This window comes from Lissotriton helveticus, chromosome 4_1 (genome assembly GCF_964261635.1).
Source record: "Lissotriton helveticus chromosome 4_1, aLisHel1.1, whole genome shotgun sequence".
NCBI classification, from domain to species: Eukaryota; Metazoa; Chordata; class Amphibia; order Caudata; family Salamandridae; genus Lissotriton; species Lissotriton helveticus.
Window position 1 is genome coordinate 801,577,437 of NC_136063.1, and position 17,299 is coordinate 801,594,735.

Sequence of the window (17,299 nt, forward strand, 5' to 3'; positions counted from 1 at the left end):
GTATGCGGGGGATGCCGGCGAAACTAGGAGTGGGGGAGAGGCGCGCTGGCTCTCGGCGGGAGCAGGGAAGCCATGGTGTTCAAAATGGCGGCTGTTTTACGCGCACAAAAAGGTTAAGGAGAGCAAGAGGGCGCCGATAATGTTGACGGTCTCAGTCCAACTTTCAACATATGATCAAGCTGAGGAACATGCCACCACCATTGAGACGGGACGAAATGTGAGTCATGAACAAGGGCGTCGAGTCCAAGCCAAAGGCAGCAGCCGAAGGACCTCGAAAGAAAGACAATGGCAACCCCGACCGTCATCTCGTCGAAGACATCCAGAGTACAGGAGGCGAGAACCCGGGCGGAGAGAAAGGAGACCAGAAAGAACAAGACGATGCTACCGGTGTGGATATGACTATCCTCATGTGGACACCTGTCCTGCCATGGGTCAGCGATGTAGGAAATGTGGGCGAACGAATCACTTCGAAGCGATGTGTGGGGAATGTGAGAAGTTGGCCTGGTAGGGGATGTTTCCAATTCTGGAACCACCTACTACCTGACCAAACAATCCCCTTATGGTGTCTGGTTGTAAGTCAACCTTATTAGACAAGCTATCCTAGTGGTAGCATGGACTAAGCAGCCTAAAGGCTTAACTTAAGAGGTCGTGTTAAGCGAGCTGTTTTACCACATACAATCCTGTAATACCAAATGAAAGGACACCACACAAGTATATATTATAAAAATATATGTGTTTATTACTAAAAACAATCCCCAGTATTCTTTATGAATAAAGGGGCACAAGCGTTAAATCAAAAGCACTGTTTAAACATACAAAGTTGCACAATTATGGATGAGGGCAGGGGGCCACTCAAACCATATACTAAACAAGTGGTATAAGAGAGGCCACTCGAACAGTGGTTAGGCCTAGGGCCTAGGGAATCGCTGGGAGCAGTCAGGACAAGCAATGCTGAAGTCGGGAATGGCCCTCGGGATTCGGGAGATGTGCGGAAAGCGCACGCATGCACCAATGTTAACCAATGGTGCGTAAAAGTCAAATAGTTAAAGTTTAAGGACACTTCCGCTGAACCTAGAGGAACAAAACTTAACACACAGACCCTAGAGGTGTGCACCAGTGTGGGAACACCGGCGGAGCAAAGTTACCTCACCCACAGGAAGTGGGTGCACAGGGTCGAAGTGGCGTCGGGTTTTGACACGCAGGCTCTTGGTGCTTGAAGCTGAAAGGGCTGCAGGCAGGGTGAAGACGAAGTGTCCGGTGGAGTCCAAGGGTGGACTCAAGTTGTAGAGTACCTGAAAGCAGAGGGGACAGAGTCTGGGTCACTCAGCAGTGACCAGGGTGGAACCAGGACGGAACCAGGCAATGTCGGGCGCAATCAGGTGGTCGTCGAGGCGCTTCTCTTCGCTGTCACGTGGGCTCTGGGGCATCTGCGACGTCCAGGAGCAGGTCACGATCTGTCCCACGCAGGCTCTCACCGTCGGTGCAGTCGGCTTCCGGTTTGGAGCAAACAAGCCTTGGTAAGAGCAATCCACGCGGGATTGGAAGATGGCGTCTTACTCGGACCAGGAAGGTCAGAGTCGGGGCTCCCTTTCAGGGGAGCTGGTGTGGATCTGGAGCAACCAGAATCACGAGTCTTCTTTTGTAGTTCGTCGGCACAGGGACCACAAGCCAGCTGGCAAGTGACCGGGCCAACGCGTTGAGCCAAATCGTGCCAAAGGGCCCCACGCAGCACTCGTCGAGTGTGGAGGGCTGAACTTCGGCTCAGGAGTAGCTCAGGGTGGGGGCTTCTCAAACCCCGGTGTACAGCTTCGAGGGTCACTCGTGGGCTGCACGGTCAGCGTCTCGTGGTCACTTCAAGATGGCGTGCCCCACGCTTCCGGTCGCCTCCACGGGTCTCAGCTTTGCAGGGACTGTGGATCGGGCTGTTAGAAGCTGGGCAGGCTTGATCTCGTCGATCTCAGTCGCTCGAGTTCCGGCGGGAACTGCAACTAAGTAGACGTCGAGGGCTGGATGGTGCCTGCTGCTGCAGGGTGGTCACTCCTTGACCACAAGGGAGATTCTTCGGGCTTCCACGTTGAGATGGAGGGCGAAGGGTCCAGAATATCGTTTCAAATGTTTCTTCCAGGAAATCTGATGTGCATTGGCACTGCTCCCACTCTTATTCGAATCTGGTGGGCGTGATTACCTGCTAGGTCCCCTCCTATGGGTGGGACCCAGGAAGTGGGTGGATACACCCCCTTCCTTTGATCCAGGCCGCCCTGGCACGAGGGCTGGAGTGCCCCAGAACCGGTTTGGCCGGATTATGCAAGGGGCAGCCTTGTGCGCCCCAGGCAGTGTCTGGTTTCTTTCAAACCTCCCTGCTACAATACACTATCTCCTGTCTGGAGGGCGGTGACACCCTCCTGTGACAGGAAACCCTTTGTCCAGGACCCCCTTGACTGGGTTTCGGTCAGCTCCAGGGGTCCAGACATTTGTCTGTGGCAGAGGCATCCATTTTGTGGATCTTAAGGCCTTTGGAGAAATCAACCGCATTAAAGCAAAGTAACATGTCTTACCCCTCTAGAGGGGTGGAATGCCATCCCCGTCGCCAGAACTGGCGAGGGGATGGTATTCCAAAGCGTATGACACCTTACACGACATGTTTTGATAAAGCCAAACCAAAGTTGCTAAATAACCGCGAGGATTATAAGGCACTTAATAGTATATGGTATGGCATTATCCTGAAACAGCTTAGGGATTTGTTCCCGACGGCTGCAGACAGGCTCAGCTCATGCTAGAGCTCCATCTCACATAAAAACCATGCACCCAGCCTCCAGGATTGGTGAGGCCTGTCTATAGGAGTGGCTCACAGGTTTACATGTGTCCAGATATAGGTTTAGACATAGGTATACTATATCTAAGCAAGGGGTGTGTACACCACCTTACCCCAGCTGAGTGATCAGCCAGTTGTGTCAATTTAAGAACCAGCCAGGGGTGGCAAAAGATATGCTGCAGCCCCTGGTAGGCCTTAGTGGCTCCTGTGCCCTGTGCACCTATAGTGCATTCTACAGGGGCTGACAAGGAGTCCATTTCCAATTGGTATGTGCCTATAGCACATGTGTCATTAATTTAGTGAGAGAACAGCAGGCTGGGGGTCTGATCAGCAGGCCCACAGCCTCAGTAGTCGAAAACCAGTGAAGCAAAAAGCAAAAATTTGGGGTGACCATAGGATAGCAGACCCTACTCTCCTACACAACCCCCCCCCAAACGCAGGGACATTAAACTAACCTTGACCAGATAAGTCTTCATGTTCTAAGTGGAAGTACCTGGAGAGACCATCTGCATTACCATGGTCAGTCCCTGGGCGGTGCTCCACTGTAAAGTCCATCCCCTGTAGGGAAATGGACCACCTGAGCAGTTTGGGATTTTCACCCTTCATCTGATTAAGCCATAAGAGGGGCTTATGGTCTGTTTGCACCAGGAAGTGAGTTCCAAACAAGTAGGACCTCAACTTCTTTAATGCCCAAACCACAGCAAAGGCCTCCCTCTCAATGGCTGACCAACGTTTTTCTCTTGGGGTTAGCCTCCTGCTAATGAAAGCAATTGGCTGGTCTTGACCATCTTGATTAAGTTGTGAGAGTACAGCTCCCACCCCCAACTCAGAAGCATCTGTCTGAACAATGAACTGTTTGGAGTAGTCAGGACTCTTTAGGATAGGTGCAGAGCACATGGCCTTCTTCAGGTCTTCAAATGCCTTCTGACAGCTAACTGTCCACTGAACCTTTTTTGGCATCTTCTTGGATGTCAAGTCATTTAATGGTGTCACTATAGACCCATAGTTTTTCACAAACTTTCTGTAATACCCAGTCAGGCCCAAGAAGGCTCTGACTTGTGTCTGGGTAACTGGAGGAGCCCAGTCCTGTATGGCCTGGATTTTGCTTTCCAGTGGCTGAACCTGGCCTCCACCTACTAGGTGGCCCAGGTATACAACCTTACTCTGCCCTATCTGGCACTTTGTGGCCTTGATAGTTAGGCCTGCCTTTTGCAGGGCCTCCAAAACTTTCTTCAGGTGGATCAGGTGATCCTCCCAGGTGGAGCTAAAGACAGCAATATCATCCAGATAAGCTGCACAAAAGTCATCCAACCCAGTAAGGACTTGGTTCACCAACCTTTGAAAAGTGGCAGGTGCATTCTTCAAACCAAAGGGCATTACCACAAACTGATAATGCCCACTAGGGGTAGAGAATGCTGTCTTGGCCTTTGACTCCTCAGCTAGTCTGATTTGCCAGTAGCCAGCTGTCAGATCAAATGTGCTCAGAAACTTGGCAGAAGCCAATCTGTCAATGAGCTCATCTGCTCTTGGAATGGGGTGAGCATCTGTCCTAGTGACAGCATTGAGACCCCTGTAATCCACGCAAAACCTCATTTCTCTCTTACCATCTTGGGTATGAGGTTTTGGCACCAGGACTACTGGGCTGGCCCATGGGCTCTCTGATGGCTCAATCACTCCAAGCTCCAACATCTTTTGCACCTCAGCCTTGATGCAATCCCTGACATGATCAGGTTGCCTGTAGATCTTATTCTTGACAGGCAAACTGTCACCAGTGTCCACAACATGGGTACACCAGTCAGTTTGGCTGGGTGTGAGTGAAAACATTTGCCTGTGAGCCTGCAAAACTTGTCTGCAGTCCCTCTGTTGCTGGTCAGTGAGGCTGCCTGCCAAGGCTACTCCATCAACTGAACCATCATCAGGGTTCTGGGAAAGCAGGTCTGGGAGAGGGTCACTCTCTTCCTCCTGTTCCCCATCTGTGGCCATGAGCAAGCTCATGTCCTCCCTGTCTACAAATGCCTTCAAGCGATTCACATGGATTACCCTGTGAGGGCTCCTGGGTGTTCCAAAGTCTACCAAGTAGGTGACTTCCCCTTTCTTCTCAATAATAGGATAGGGTCCACTCCATTTGTCTTGGAGTGCTGCTGGAGCCACTGGCTCCAGTACCCATACCTTCTGTCCTGGTTGGAACTCTACCAGTACAGCCTTTTGGTCATGCCAAGCTTTCTGCAATTCTTGGCTGGCCTCCAGGTTTTTGGATGCTCTTTCCATGTACTCAGCCATCCTGGAGCGGAGACCAAGTACATAGTCCACTATGTCTAGTTTGGGCTTTTTGAGAGGTAACTCCCATCCTTCCTTCACCAAACACAATGGACCTCTCACAGGGTGGCCAAACAAAAGTTCAAAAGGGCTGTAGCCAACCCCCTTCTGTGGGACCTCTCTGTAAGCAAAGAGCAGGCAGGGTAAAAGAATGTCCCATTTCCGCCTGAGCTTCTCTGGTAATCCTTTTATCATGCCTTTAAGGGTCTTGTTAAATCTCTCCACAAGCCCATTGCATTGTGGATGATATGGGGTGGTAAACTTGTAGTTTACTCCACATTCCTTCCACATTGCTTTTAGATAGCTGGACATAAAATTTGTCCCTCTATCTGATAGTACCTCCTTAGGAAAGCCCACTCTTGAGAAAACTGCAATGAGGGCTTTTGCCACCACAGGTGCTGTGGTGGTCCTTAGGGGAATAGCCTCTGGGTACCTGGTGGCATGATCCACTACCACCAGTATGAATCTGTTCCCAGATGCTGTTTGGGGGTCCATTGGACCCACAATATCAATTCCAACTCTCTCAAAGGGGACCCCCACCACAGGTAGTGGTATTAGGGGGGCCTTTGTTGTGCCACCTGACTTACCACTGGCTTGGCAAGTGACACAGGAGCGACAAAACTCCTTGACATCCTCTGACATGTGAGGCCAGTGAAAGTGTGGAACAAGCCTGTCCCACGTCTTGTTCTGGCCTAAGTGTCCTGCAAGGGGAATATCATGGGCCAAGGTAAGGAGGAATCCCCTAAACTGCAGAGGTATCACCAACCTCCTGGTCATGCCAGGCTTGGGGGCTCTAGCCTCTGAGTAAAGGAGTCCCTCATCCCAATACACAGTATGGGTACCTTGGGCATCCCCAGCAGCCTCAGCAGCAGCCTGCTGTCTGAGGGGTTCAAGGGAAGGGCAATCTAATTGAGCCTGCCTCAGGTCTGCCCTTGAGGGTCCCCCTGTCCCCAGAAACTCAACCTGGTCAGGTTCAAGCTCCTCAGAGACAGTCTCCTCTTGGACTGCAGAATCAGTTTCCTCTGAAACCTGATCCTCAACCTGGGGCAAGGTGGAAGGCGAGGCCTTTCCTCTCTTGCTCCTTCTCTTGGGTTGTGGCTGGTCTATTGTCTCAAGATCCACCACTGGTTCAGGAAGGCACTTCTTAGCCTGAGCCCTTGTCATGGCAAGGACATGCTCTGAAATCCCTAGCATTTCTGCATGAGTCCTGTACTCCACTTCTGACCATGCTGAGCTTTCAAGGTCATTGCCTAACAGACAGTCTACTGGTAGGTCTGCACTCACCACAACTTTCTTTAGGCCATCAACCCCTCCCCAGGAGAAGTTCACAACTGCCACACTATGGGAGGTAGTGGAGTTGCTTGCATTGGTTACTAGGTAGCTCTCTCCTAGTACAATCTGTCCAGGGTCCACAAAGCCAGGGGTCACCATGGTGACACTAGCACATGTGTCCCTGTAAGCTTGAGCCAGTTTCTCATTTATTAAGGGAGTCTGCCTGTATTTGCCCAGGTTAGTGGGGCTTACTGCAGTGGGCAACTCAATGTCCACATCATACAGGAGAACTGCCTGTGTAGGGACTCTGACTAGGCCAGATCCTACTTCAATACCCAGGGTCAACCCAGCTACACCCTTGGACTGTGTTCCACCACTGCTTACTGTACTTGGGGTTGCAGTTGCTTTAGGAGCTGTAGTGGTGGGAACTGGATTTGCCTTGGTGCACTCACTGCCCCAGTGTGAAACTGATTTGCAGGTATTACACCAAGGTGTCTTTGGACCTTTGTTCTTCTTCTTCTTGTTACCATTTTGGGAACCACCCTCCTTACTATTAGTTTGGGGGCCTGAAGACTTCTGGTCTTTTTCTTTATCTTTCTGATTCTGATTACCACCCTTCTGGTCTGTTTTCTTCTGGTCACCACCTTGGTTCTGGGGTTTCTGCTTAATCCTTGTTCTGACCCATTTGTCTGCCTTCTTTCCCAATTCTTGGGGAGAGGTCAGATCAGAGTCAATAAGGTATTGATGCAACAGCTGGTTTGTACAGTTATTAAGGATCTGTTCTCTCATCATAAGATTGTACAATCCTGTATAGTCTGAAACTTTACTTCCCTGTAACCAACCCTCCAAAGCCTTAGTGGCACACTCCACAAAATCAGTCCAGTCTTGAGTCTGTGCTTTCTGGGTGTCTCTGAACAACAACCTGTATTGCTCAGTGGTTAGGCCATACCCTTCAATGAGAGCACTCTTCAAAACAGAGTAGTTTTTGGCATCCTCAGGTCTAACTGTGAGGAGCCTGTCTCTCCCTTTCTCAGAAAAGGAGTACCACAAAATTGCAGCCCACTGGTTCTCAGGAACCTGCTGTACCATGCAGGCTCTCTCAAGAGCAGTCATCCATTTGTGGATGTCATCCCCTTCTTTGAAGGGGGGCACAATCTTGGTCAGGTTTCTATTGTCATAGGCCCTGTCTTTTTCTCTTGGAAAATTGCTGCCACCAGTGACATCTAAGCCACTTAATTTCTGCTCTCTTGCCAAGGCAAGTCTAGCTTGAGCCAAGGCTACCTCCTCCCTCTCTATCTGGAGTTTGACAGCCCTCATTCTGGCCCTATGCTCTAACTTTTGAGAAGCATTCATGCCTCTCTGTGATTCCCTGGAGGCACTAGAAAGATGAGAGTCTCCTGAGGGAGATCTCACTCTTCTGTTGCCTGGGAGAATCATTTGTTGGGATCTGGGGAGGTGCTGGCCCTCTCCATTTCCCAGTAGGTCCAAGTTGGCCTGGCTAAGCCTACCAACTGGAACCTGGCTACCCTGATCCTGTACTTCTAAGTCCTCAACTTCTGAGTCCTCATCCAAGTCATCATCATCCTCCTCTTCAGGGGGATCAACTGCAGGGGGGTTCCCTCCAGTTCCTGTATCTAGGGAAGCTGCTTTTGCCCTCTCTAAGTCATCCTGTTCTAGGAGTCCTATCAGGATTAGGCAGGTGGGGCTTCTGCCCCTTTTTAACCCTCTTGCTTTGCACAAGACAATCAAGTCTCTGCGGGTTAGTTTGTCATATCCAGAAGTTGCCTGGGTAGGGTCAACTGTCACAGGACTAGACCCTGAGGCCTTTCCTGTGTCGGACATGGTTACTAGTGAGGTGTAAGTGGTGCACTTACCTACACTAAGTGTTTTCCTACTGGACCTTGCTAGTGAGTTGTAGTCAGGGGTGTGCTACTCCCTTCAACCTACAACTACTAAGTTCAGTAGAACTTAATATGCTAAGCTTTTGATTTTATATGTACCTAGAGGTACTTGATGTGATCTTTCAATTTGATATAAAGATTGCAATGGTAAAACAACAGCAAGCTCAAATCCGCACCGCTGCTCACCAATGTGAGAAGTTGGCCTGGTAGGGGATGTTTCCAATTCTGGAACCACCTACTACCTGACCAAACAATCCCCTTATGGTGTCTGGTTGTAAGTCAACCTTATTAGACAAGCTATCCTAGTGGTAGCATGGACTAAGCAGCCTAAAGGCTTAACTTAAGAGGTCGTGTTAAGCGAGCTGTTTTACCACATACAATCCTGTAATACCAAATGAAAGGACACCACACAAGTATATATTATAAAAATATATGTGTTTATTACTAAAAACAATCCCCAGTATTCTTTATGAATAAAGGGGCACAAGCGTTAAATCAAAAGCACTGTTTAAACATACAAAGTTGCACAATTATGGATGAGGGCAGGGGGCCACTCAAACCATATACTAAACAAGTGGTATAAGAGAGGCCACTCGAACAGTGGTTAGGCCTAGGGCCTAGGGAATCGCTGGGAGCAGTCAGGACAAGCAATGCTGAAGTCGGGAATGGCCCTCGGGATTCGGGAGATGTGCGGAAAGCGCACGCATGCACCAATGTTAACCAATGGTGCGTAAAAGTCAAATAGTTAAAGTTTAAGGACACTTCCGCTGAACCTAGAGGAACAAAACTTAACACACAGACCCTAGAGGTGTGCACCAGTGTGGGAACACCGGCGGAGCAAAGTTACCTCACCCACAGGAAGTGGGTGCACAGGGTCGAAGTGGCGTCGGGTTTTGACACGCAGGCTCTTGGTGCTTGAAGCTGAAAGGGCTGCAGGCAGGGTGAAGACGAAGTGTCCGGTGGAGTCCAAGGGTGGACTCAAGTTGTAGAGTACCTGAAAGCAGAGGGGACAGAGTCTGGGTCACTCAGCAGTGACCAGGGTGGAACCAGGACGGAACCAGGCAATGTCGGGCGCAATCAGGTGGTCGTCGAGGCGCTTCTCTTCGCTGTCACGTGGGCTCTGGGGCATCTGCGACGTCCAGGAGCAGGTCACGATCTGTCCCACGCAGGCTCTCACCGTCGGTGCAGTCGGCTTCCGGTTTGGAGCAAACAAGCCTTGGTAAGAGCAATCCACGCGGGATTGGAAGATGGCGTCTTACTCGGACCAGGAAGGTCAGAGTCGGGGCTCCCTTTCAGGGGAGCTGGTGTGGATCTGGAGCAACCAGAATCACGAGTCTTCTTTTGTAGTTCGTCGGCACAGGGACCACAAGCCAGCTGGCAAGTGACCGGGCCAACGCGTTGAGCCAAATCGTGCCAAAGGGCCCCACGCAGCACTCGTCGAGTGTGGAGGGCTGAACTTCGGCTCAGGAGTAGCTCAGGGTGGGGGCTTCTCAAACCCCGGTGTACAGCTTCGAGGGTCACTCGTGGGCTGCACGGTCAGCGTCTCGTGGTCACTTCAAGATGGCGTGCCCCACGCTTCCGGTCGCCTCCACGGGTCTCAGCTTTGCAGGGACTGTGGATCGGGCTGTTAGAAGCTGGGCAGGCTTGATCTCGTCGATCTCAGTCGCTCGAGTTCCGGCGGGAACTGCAACTAAGTAGACGTCGAGGGCTGGATGGTGCCTGCTGCTGCAGGGTGGTCACTCCTTGACCACAAGGGAGATTCTTCGGGCTTCCACGTTGAGATGGAGGGCGAAGGGTCCAGAATATCGTTTCAAATGTTTCTTCCAGGAAATCTGATGTGCATTGGCACTGCTCCCACTCTTATTCGAATCTGGTGGGCGTGATTACCTGCTAGGTCCCCTCCTATGGGTGGGACCCAGGAAGTGGGTGGATACACCCCCTTCCTTTGATCCAGGCCGCCCTGGCACGAGGGCTGGAGTGCCCCAGAACCGGTTTGGCCGGATTATGCAAGGGGCAGCCTTGTGCGCCCCAGGCAGTGTCTGGTTTCTTTCAAACCTCCCTGCTACAATACACTATCTCCTGTCTGGAGGGCGGTGACACCCTCCTGTGACAGGAAACCCTTTGTCCAGGACCCCCTTGACTGGGTTTCGGTCAGCTCCAGGGGTCCAGACATTTGTCTGTGGCAGAGGCATCCATTTTGTGGATCTTAAGGCCTTTGGAGAAATCAACCGCATTAAAGCAAAGTAACATGTCTTACCCCTCTAGAGGGGTGGAATGCCATCCCCGTCGCCAGAACTGGCGAGGGGATGGTATTCCAAAGCGTATGACACCTTACACGACATGTTTTGATAAAGCCAAACCAAAGTTGCTAAATAACCGCGAGGATTATAAGGCACTTAATAGTATATGGTATGGCATTATCCTGAAACAGCTTAGGGATTTGTTCCCGACGGCTGCAGACAGGCTCAGCTCATGCTAGAGCTCCATCTCACATAAAAACCATGCACCCAGCCTCCAGGATTGGTGAGGCCTGTCTATAGGAGTGGCTCACAGGTTTACATGTGTCCAGATATAGGTTTAGACATAGGTATACTATATCTAAGCAAGGGGTGTGTACACCACCTTACCCCAGCTGAGTGATCAGCCAGTTGTGTCAATTTAAGAACCAGCCAGGGGTGGCAAAAGATATGCTGCAGCCCCTGGTAGGCCTTAGTGGCTCCTGTGCCCTGTGCACCTATAGTGCATTCTACAGGGGCTGACAAGGAGTCCATTTCCAATTGGTATGTGCCTATAGCACATGTGTCATTAATTTAGTGAGAGAACAGCAGGCTGGGGGTCTGATCAGCAGGCCCACAGCCTCAGTAGTCGAAAACCAGTGAAGCAAAAAGCAAAAATTTGGGGTGACCATAGGATAGCAGACCCTACTCTCCTACAGGGACTATCACAAGGAGAGACGAAGCGACACGAGGAGGTCATCCCGCTCTGACACCGGAAAACATCACATTCGGGCTGTCCAAGGAAAAGCTGCATTGTCCTCCGGCTCCTCACAATCCAGCAGAGAGTCACGCAGATCCCGATGGGAGCGCAGATCACCGTCCCGGGACTCCAGATCGTCGTCCAAAGACTCTGAATATACGGTGGAATACGTGAACATGATCGCGGATCCTGATCAACTCAAGAAATATCCACGCTTAGATATAAAAGTGGGGAACCATGACACTAAGTTTGTGTTGGACAGCGGAGCTTCGCTGAACTATATCCCAGTCACAGAATACGAGAGAATGAATCCTAAGCCCACATTGACTTATGCACCAGTCCGAGTCTTTCACTTGGATGTCCAAGAAGCCACTCCTTTGTCTGGGAAAATTCCCGACTACCCTCACACACGACAACACCTCCATTCCAGCTGTCATACATGTCATCAAAGGCCCAGAAGCCGACTGCCTACTCAGCTTACCAGCGGCTGAGCGTCTTCACCTCGTTGAAATCCTATTCAAAGTCGGTGATGACCAAGACATCGTCAGCAAGTTCCCCAGGCTGTTCCAAGGGCTCGGGAAGATGAAGGGATGGCAAATACATCTGCACATCAATGAACAGGTCAGGCCTGTGGCACAGCACCCTCGCCGGGTACCATTTCATCTCCAGAAAGCTGTTGAAGAGGAACTTCAAGATCTCCTGTCTGCAGACATCATTGAACGGACGGATGGTCCAACCCCGTGGGTATCGCCAGTGGTCATCGTACCAAAGAAAGGCACCACCAGCAAGGTGAGACTGTGCGTTGACATGCGCCTACCTAACACAGCGATAGAAAGGGAGCGTCACCCTGGGCCACACCTAAGTGACATGATCTCTGCATTGAACGGGGCGAGAGTATTCTCAAAGCTGGATTTAAACAAAGGTTACCACCAGCTGGAGTTGAAGTCCCGCTACATTACGACATTTGCAACTCACATGGGGCTTTTCAGATACAAGAGGCTGAGTTTCGGGGTCTCGTCAGCCGCAGAAATTTTTCAAGAGGCAATCCGGCAAATCATTCAGCACATCCCCAACACTCTAAATTATAGTGACGATATCCTTGTATTCGGCTCTGATGTCCGTGAGCATGATATGGCACTTGACCGTGTCTGTCACGCCCTGCTAAACGCAAACCTGACACTAAACAAAGAGAAGTGTGAGCTCCACCAGTCCTCTTTAAAATTCTTTGGCCACATTTTCTCAGGTGCTGGCATGAAACCTGACCCGGACAAGATAGCGACTCTGAACGACACCAAGAGCCCACAGGATGTCAGTGAACTGAGATCGTTCCTAGGGATGGCCAGCTACTGTGCCCGTTACATCAGGGACTATGCGACCATCAGCCATCCCCTTCGCATCCTTACCAAGCAAGGCCAGCCATTTGACTGGACACCCCAGTGTGATCAAGCGTTCAGAGAGATCAAGCGAGCGGTGGAGTCAGCTGACAACCTCTCGTACTTTAATCCTCATCGTAAGACCGAAATCACCGTAGATGCCACCCCTGTGGGATTAGGGGCCATCTTGGCGCAATACGACAATGACTCCGACCAGAGACGCATCGTTGCCTACGCCAGTCCCAGTTTGTCTGATCCTGAAGAAGCATATTCACAACCTGAGAAGGAGAGTCTTGCGGTGGTTTGGGCATGTGAACATTTTCATGTCTTTGTTTATGGCAAGCACTTTACTCTGATCACGGATCATCAGGCGCAAGTTACCATCTATGGCAACCCCCGATCCAAGATGCCTCCAAGGATTGAGAGATGGGGCCTGAGACTGCAGGAGTATACTTTCACTATTGTCCACAAACCCGGGAAGGCGGAGAACCCGGCTGATTACATGTCACGACACCCTCATGCATCGTCGGACTCCAACCCATCCATTGCCGAGGAGTACATCCACTTCGTGGCTGATCAAGCATTGCCACCGGCCATTCCCATGGAAGTCATTCGAGAAGTCACCACGCAAGATGTCGTCTTGCAGAAAGTACTTCATAGGATTCGAACCGACCGGTGGAGACACATTCCTCAAGAAGATGACAATGATCTGGCTGTCAAGCAGGAGATGCAAGCCTTCTGACACGTCTGTGACGAGCTGTCTGTTACTGCTGATGGAGTGATATTGCGAGGCCAACGATTCGTGGTTCCCAGCCAACTACGGCAAGGCGTCATCAACCTTGCACATGAAGGCCACAGAGGAGTAGTGGCAACAAAACGAGCCCTCCGAGAACGTGTGTGGTTTCCTCTCCTCGACCAAATGGTAGAGTCTACCCTGAAAGACTGTCATCTATGCCAGCTAACCAACAAAGGTGATCCACCGGCCCCACTACAAATGACTACCCTGCCCAGTGGAGTATGGCAAGCACTGGCCATGGATTTCTACGGACCACTCCAATCCGGGAAATACGTGGTAGCCATAATTGATGAGTATTCGCGATTCCCCATCGCACAATTTGTGTCATCCACAAGCGCGTCCAGCACTCTCAAAGTGCTAGATGAAGTGTTCGCAACATGGGGTGTTCCCAGAGAGGTGAAAACGGACAATGGTCCCCCATTCAATGGACATGAGTTCAGTGCCTTTGCAAAGCACCTGGATTTCACTCACAGGAAGATTACGCCCCTCTGGCCACAAGCGAATGGCACCATAGAAAGATTTATGGCTACTCTCAAGAAGACTTTCCAACAAGCCACTGCTGAAAAGAAAGATTTGCAAGTAGCCCTCAATGAGGTTCTCAGAGCCTATAGGACAACTCCTCACTCAACCACCGGAAAGTGCCCTGCAACACTGATGTTGGGGCGCCCCATGAGAAATCGCATCCCGACCTGGGAAGGGGCTCTGCGGGCAGTGTCGCCGCTCCGCATTCATCAAGAGATAATGGCGACAGATAGATGCAACAAGGACAAAATGAAATCATATGCCGACGCCAAAAGGAGAGCGAGATCACCATCTGTGCATGAAGGAGACTACGTTATTGTCAAACAAGACCAGCAACGTAAGACTGACTGTCGGTTCCGAGATGAACCCCTGCTGGTTACCCACCAGAAGGGCACCATGCTGACCGCGGAATCTGATCAAAGGCGAGTTACCAGGAATGTATCACACTTCAAGAAATGTCCTCGAGACTCGACGGGACCCCTGCTGAATGTGAATGAACTGCTTACTCCTGAAGAGGCTGACCAAGTCAACCAAGGGAGTCGGGGTCCACCAAGTGAATCCTTGATTGATGATATCACTGGAGACATGTCCATGCGACCCCGCCGAGATATCCAGCGACCAAAGAGACTTATTGAAGAAATATGAATCTTTTGCTGTTTTGCTATTTTGTTAAGAAAGGGGGAGGTGTTGTGGAGTCAGCGGTCTAGTAGCTGGGTGAGTGGAGCTAGTGGGGTGGAGGGGAAGAGGCGGAGTATCGACAGGATGGAGTTGGTTAGAGTAGGGACAGGGACTGGATAAGAAGCACGTAATAAAGCTCTGTGTAAGAAGTACATATCGTGTCTGTGGTTATTGGGTCGAAGACACGACAGTGCGCTTTACAAATACACGTTATGTTATATGGTGTGGTTGTGCGAACTCCCAATGTAATAAACTCACAAACCTGTCTTGGATCCAGTCAGGCTTGTTTGCAAAACTTTAGCTCAACCCTGAGTAGCTGTGGCTTCGAACAGTCAGGCTTTGTCAAAGGAAAAAGTGCAAAGCTCTTAGAAGTACGGTTGGAATGAGCCATCTCTGCAGGGTCACACTAAAAAATGTTGCCTTCCCCCTTCTGCTTTGCTGAATTTGGTTTTGTTGGCCTTACGATTATGTGCACTTTACTACTGTTGACCAGTGCTAAAGTGCTTTTGCTCTCTCCCTAAACCATGGTAAAATTGGCCTACACCTGATTGGTTCATTCAATTTAATTGTAAGTACCTAGTAAAGTGGTACACCATGTACCCAGGACATGAAAATTGAATTCTACCAGTGGGCCAGCAGCACTTATTGAGCCACTCACTTAAATAGCCCCTTAAAAAATATCTCATGCCTGTTTTCGCAACCTGTGTACTGAGCCGTCATCATGCACTTATGCAAATGCAAAGATTAAAATGTATTCATGTAACTCTCATCCTGCTGCCTACATGAAGAAACACTTCCCAACATTACAACCATGAGCAACCAAACATTTCCCAATGTTAAAACCATGAGTAAACTGATAAACATATCCTTCCCAAAAGGGTTGGTTCCAAGTCTGCTCCTAAAAATTGAGGCAGACAGCAAAGGCTTAGTAATCAAACCGCTAGACTGTGCATGAACCAGCGATTGAAGATCACAGTTAACAAAAACACATCTCGCCCTCCCAGGTGGGCTGAAGTGTTACTTTTAAAAGTCTTGGCATGGGGAATAAAGCCTGCTGGAATTTATACAACCTTCTGCCATCAGCAATTGACTATGGCACACCTGATCCAACTATGATCTTTGAAATGGCTAAAGCATGTTGTCCATTTACTGGAGACGTTGTTTGGGGGAGTACAGAACCATGGGTGTAGGCAGCGGGGTCACAGGAGGATTTATTCCGACCCCTCATCACCCCTTATTCAGCTGGATGGGGGGCAGGAAATAGAGCTGCCAGACAAGTTTAATTCTGCCGGAGGCTGGACTAGGATTGGTTTTACTACAAGCTTAACTCCAAACGTATCTATTGGCATGCCAGATAAGTGGTATAATGAAAACAGTTCTTGTAAGGTTCCTGTAGGGTGCTAGACTCTAGTGGCCCCACTGTGAAACAGTACCATTACAGTCATTAGGTCATCTTCACTGTGCAGTCTCGATGCCTCAAGCACAGCCACAGCCAGCAGAACTACCGAGGGTTAGAGAAAATCTGACAGAGCAAGTGACAACGAAAGGTACTGAAAAGAGATCCCCAACTTATGGGACAAATTTAACAACAAGACACCTAATTATGGAAGGAGAAGAGGAGTTTAATCCTATAATTAAAACAACACATTTGCTCCATCATGACATTATAACTGCAGATTATCCTATTTCTCGGCTTCTGGCTAGATCTGTGACCCAGACCCTTGCAAAACTCGCACAGTAAAGTATATACAAGTGTATCAACTCAAATTCAACCCCAAAATCAACACCAGAAAGGCAACACCCTAAAACTACTTTTAAACAATTCAGCAGTGGAGCTCCTAGGAAGTCTGTGGGATCACCGCCGCCTTCTGTTATTTTGTCTACAGCAGAAATCAATGTATTACTGACTGTTATTACTGCACTTAGTATTCAGAACAGTAATTTAGAAAACAATAGTGAATCTGATTCCATTTACAGAAGAAGAGGCACCTCCAGCTCCAGTTTGGCTAGTTCATTGGATAATTCAGCATTGTTATCATCGCTCAATGGTCCATCCCGATCAAGTGTAATTACACACCGTGATTTGGGACCTCAAATTAAGCCCGAATGCACACCATCAAGTAATCCCGATGTAAAGCTAACCCCCACGACCTGTCCAGCACTATCAGCTATGGGTGCAATCCGTTGTACTCTAACCCAGATGTCGGATATATTGACGTCCCAATCATCTCTTCTTTCAGAACAACTTAAAATTTTAGAAAATGTAAATCAAGACATGAGAACCTTGCATAGTGGCTTCGAATCGATAAACAAAACAGAGAAATTTCTTACCTCAATAGAAACTTCCTGCACTAGCCTCACTCCAATTTGTATTGTGGATTTATTGCAAATATTGCCTGATAAAATCAATCATCATTTAAAATTCATCCAACCTTGAATGCATCTGGAGTTAACTCTGGCCTCTGAAAATGACATGATTACAGAACATCAACAACCAAGCAACTCTAATCTGAATACTAATACCATGATATGTGATCCTGAGACGAATAACTCTTATCATTTGGCCCCCACTATGTGTCGAGTCTTCAACACTACCTACACATGTGACTAATACAGCATTAGAAAGGTTTATTTTGCCAAGTCGAATTGGTAG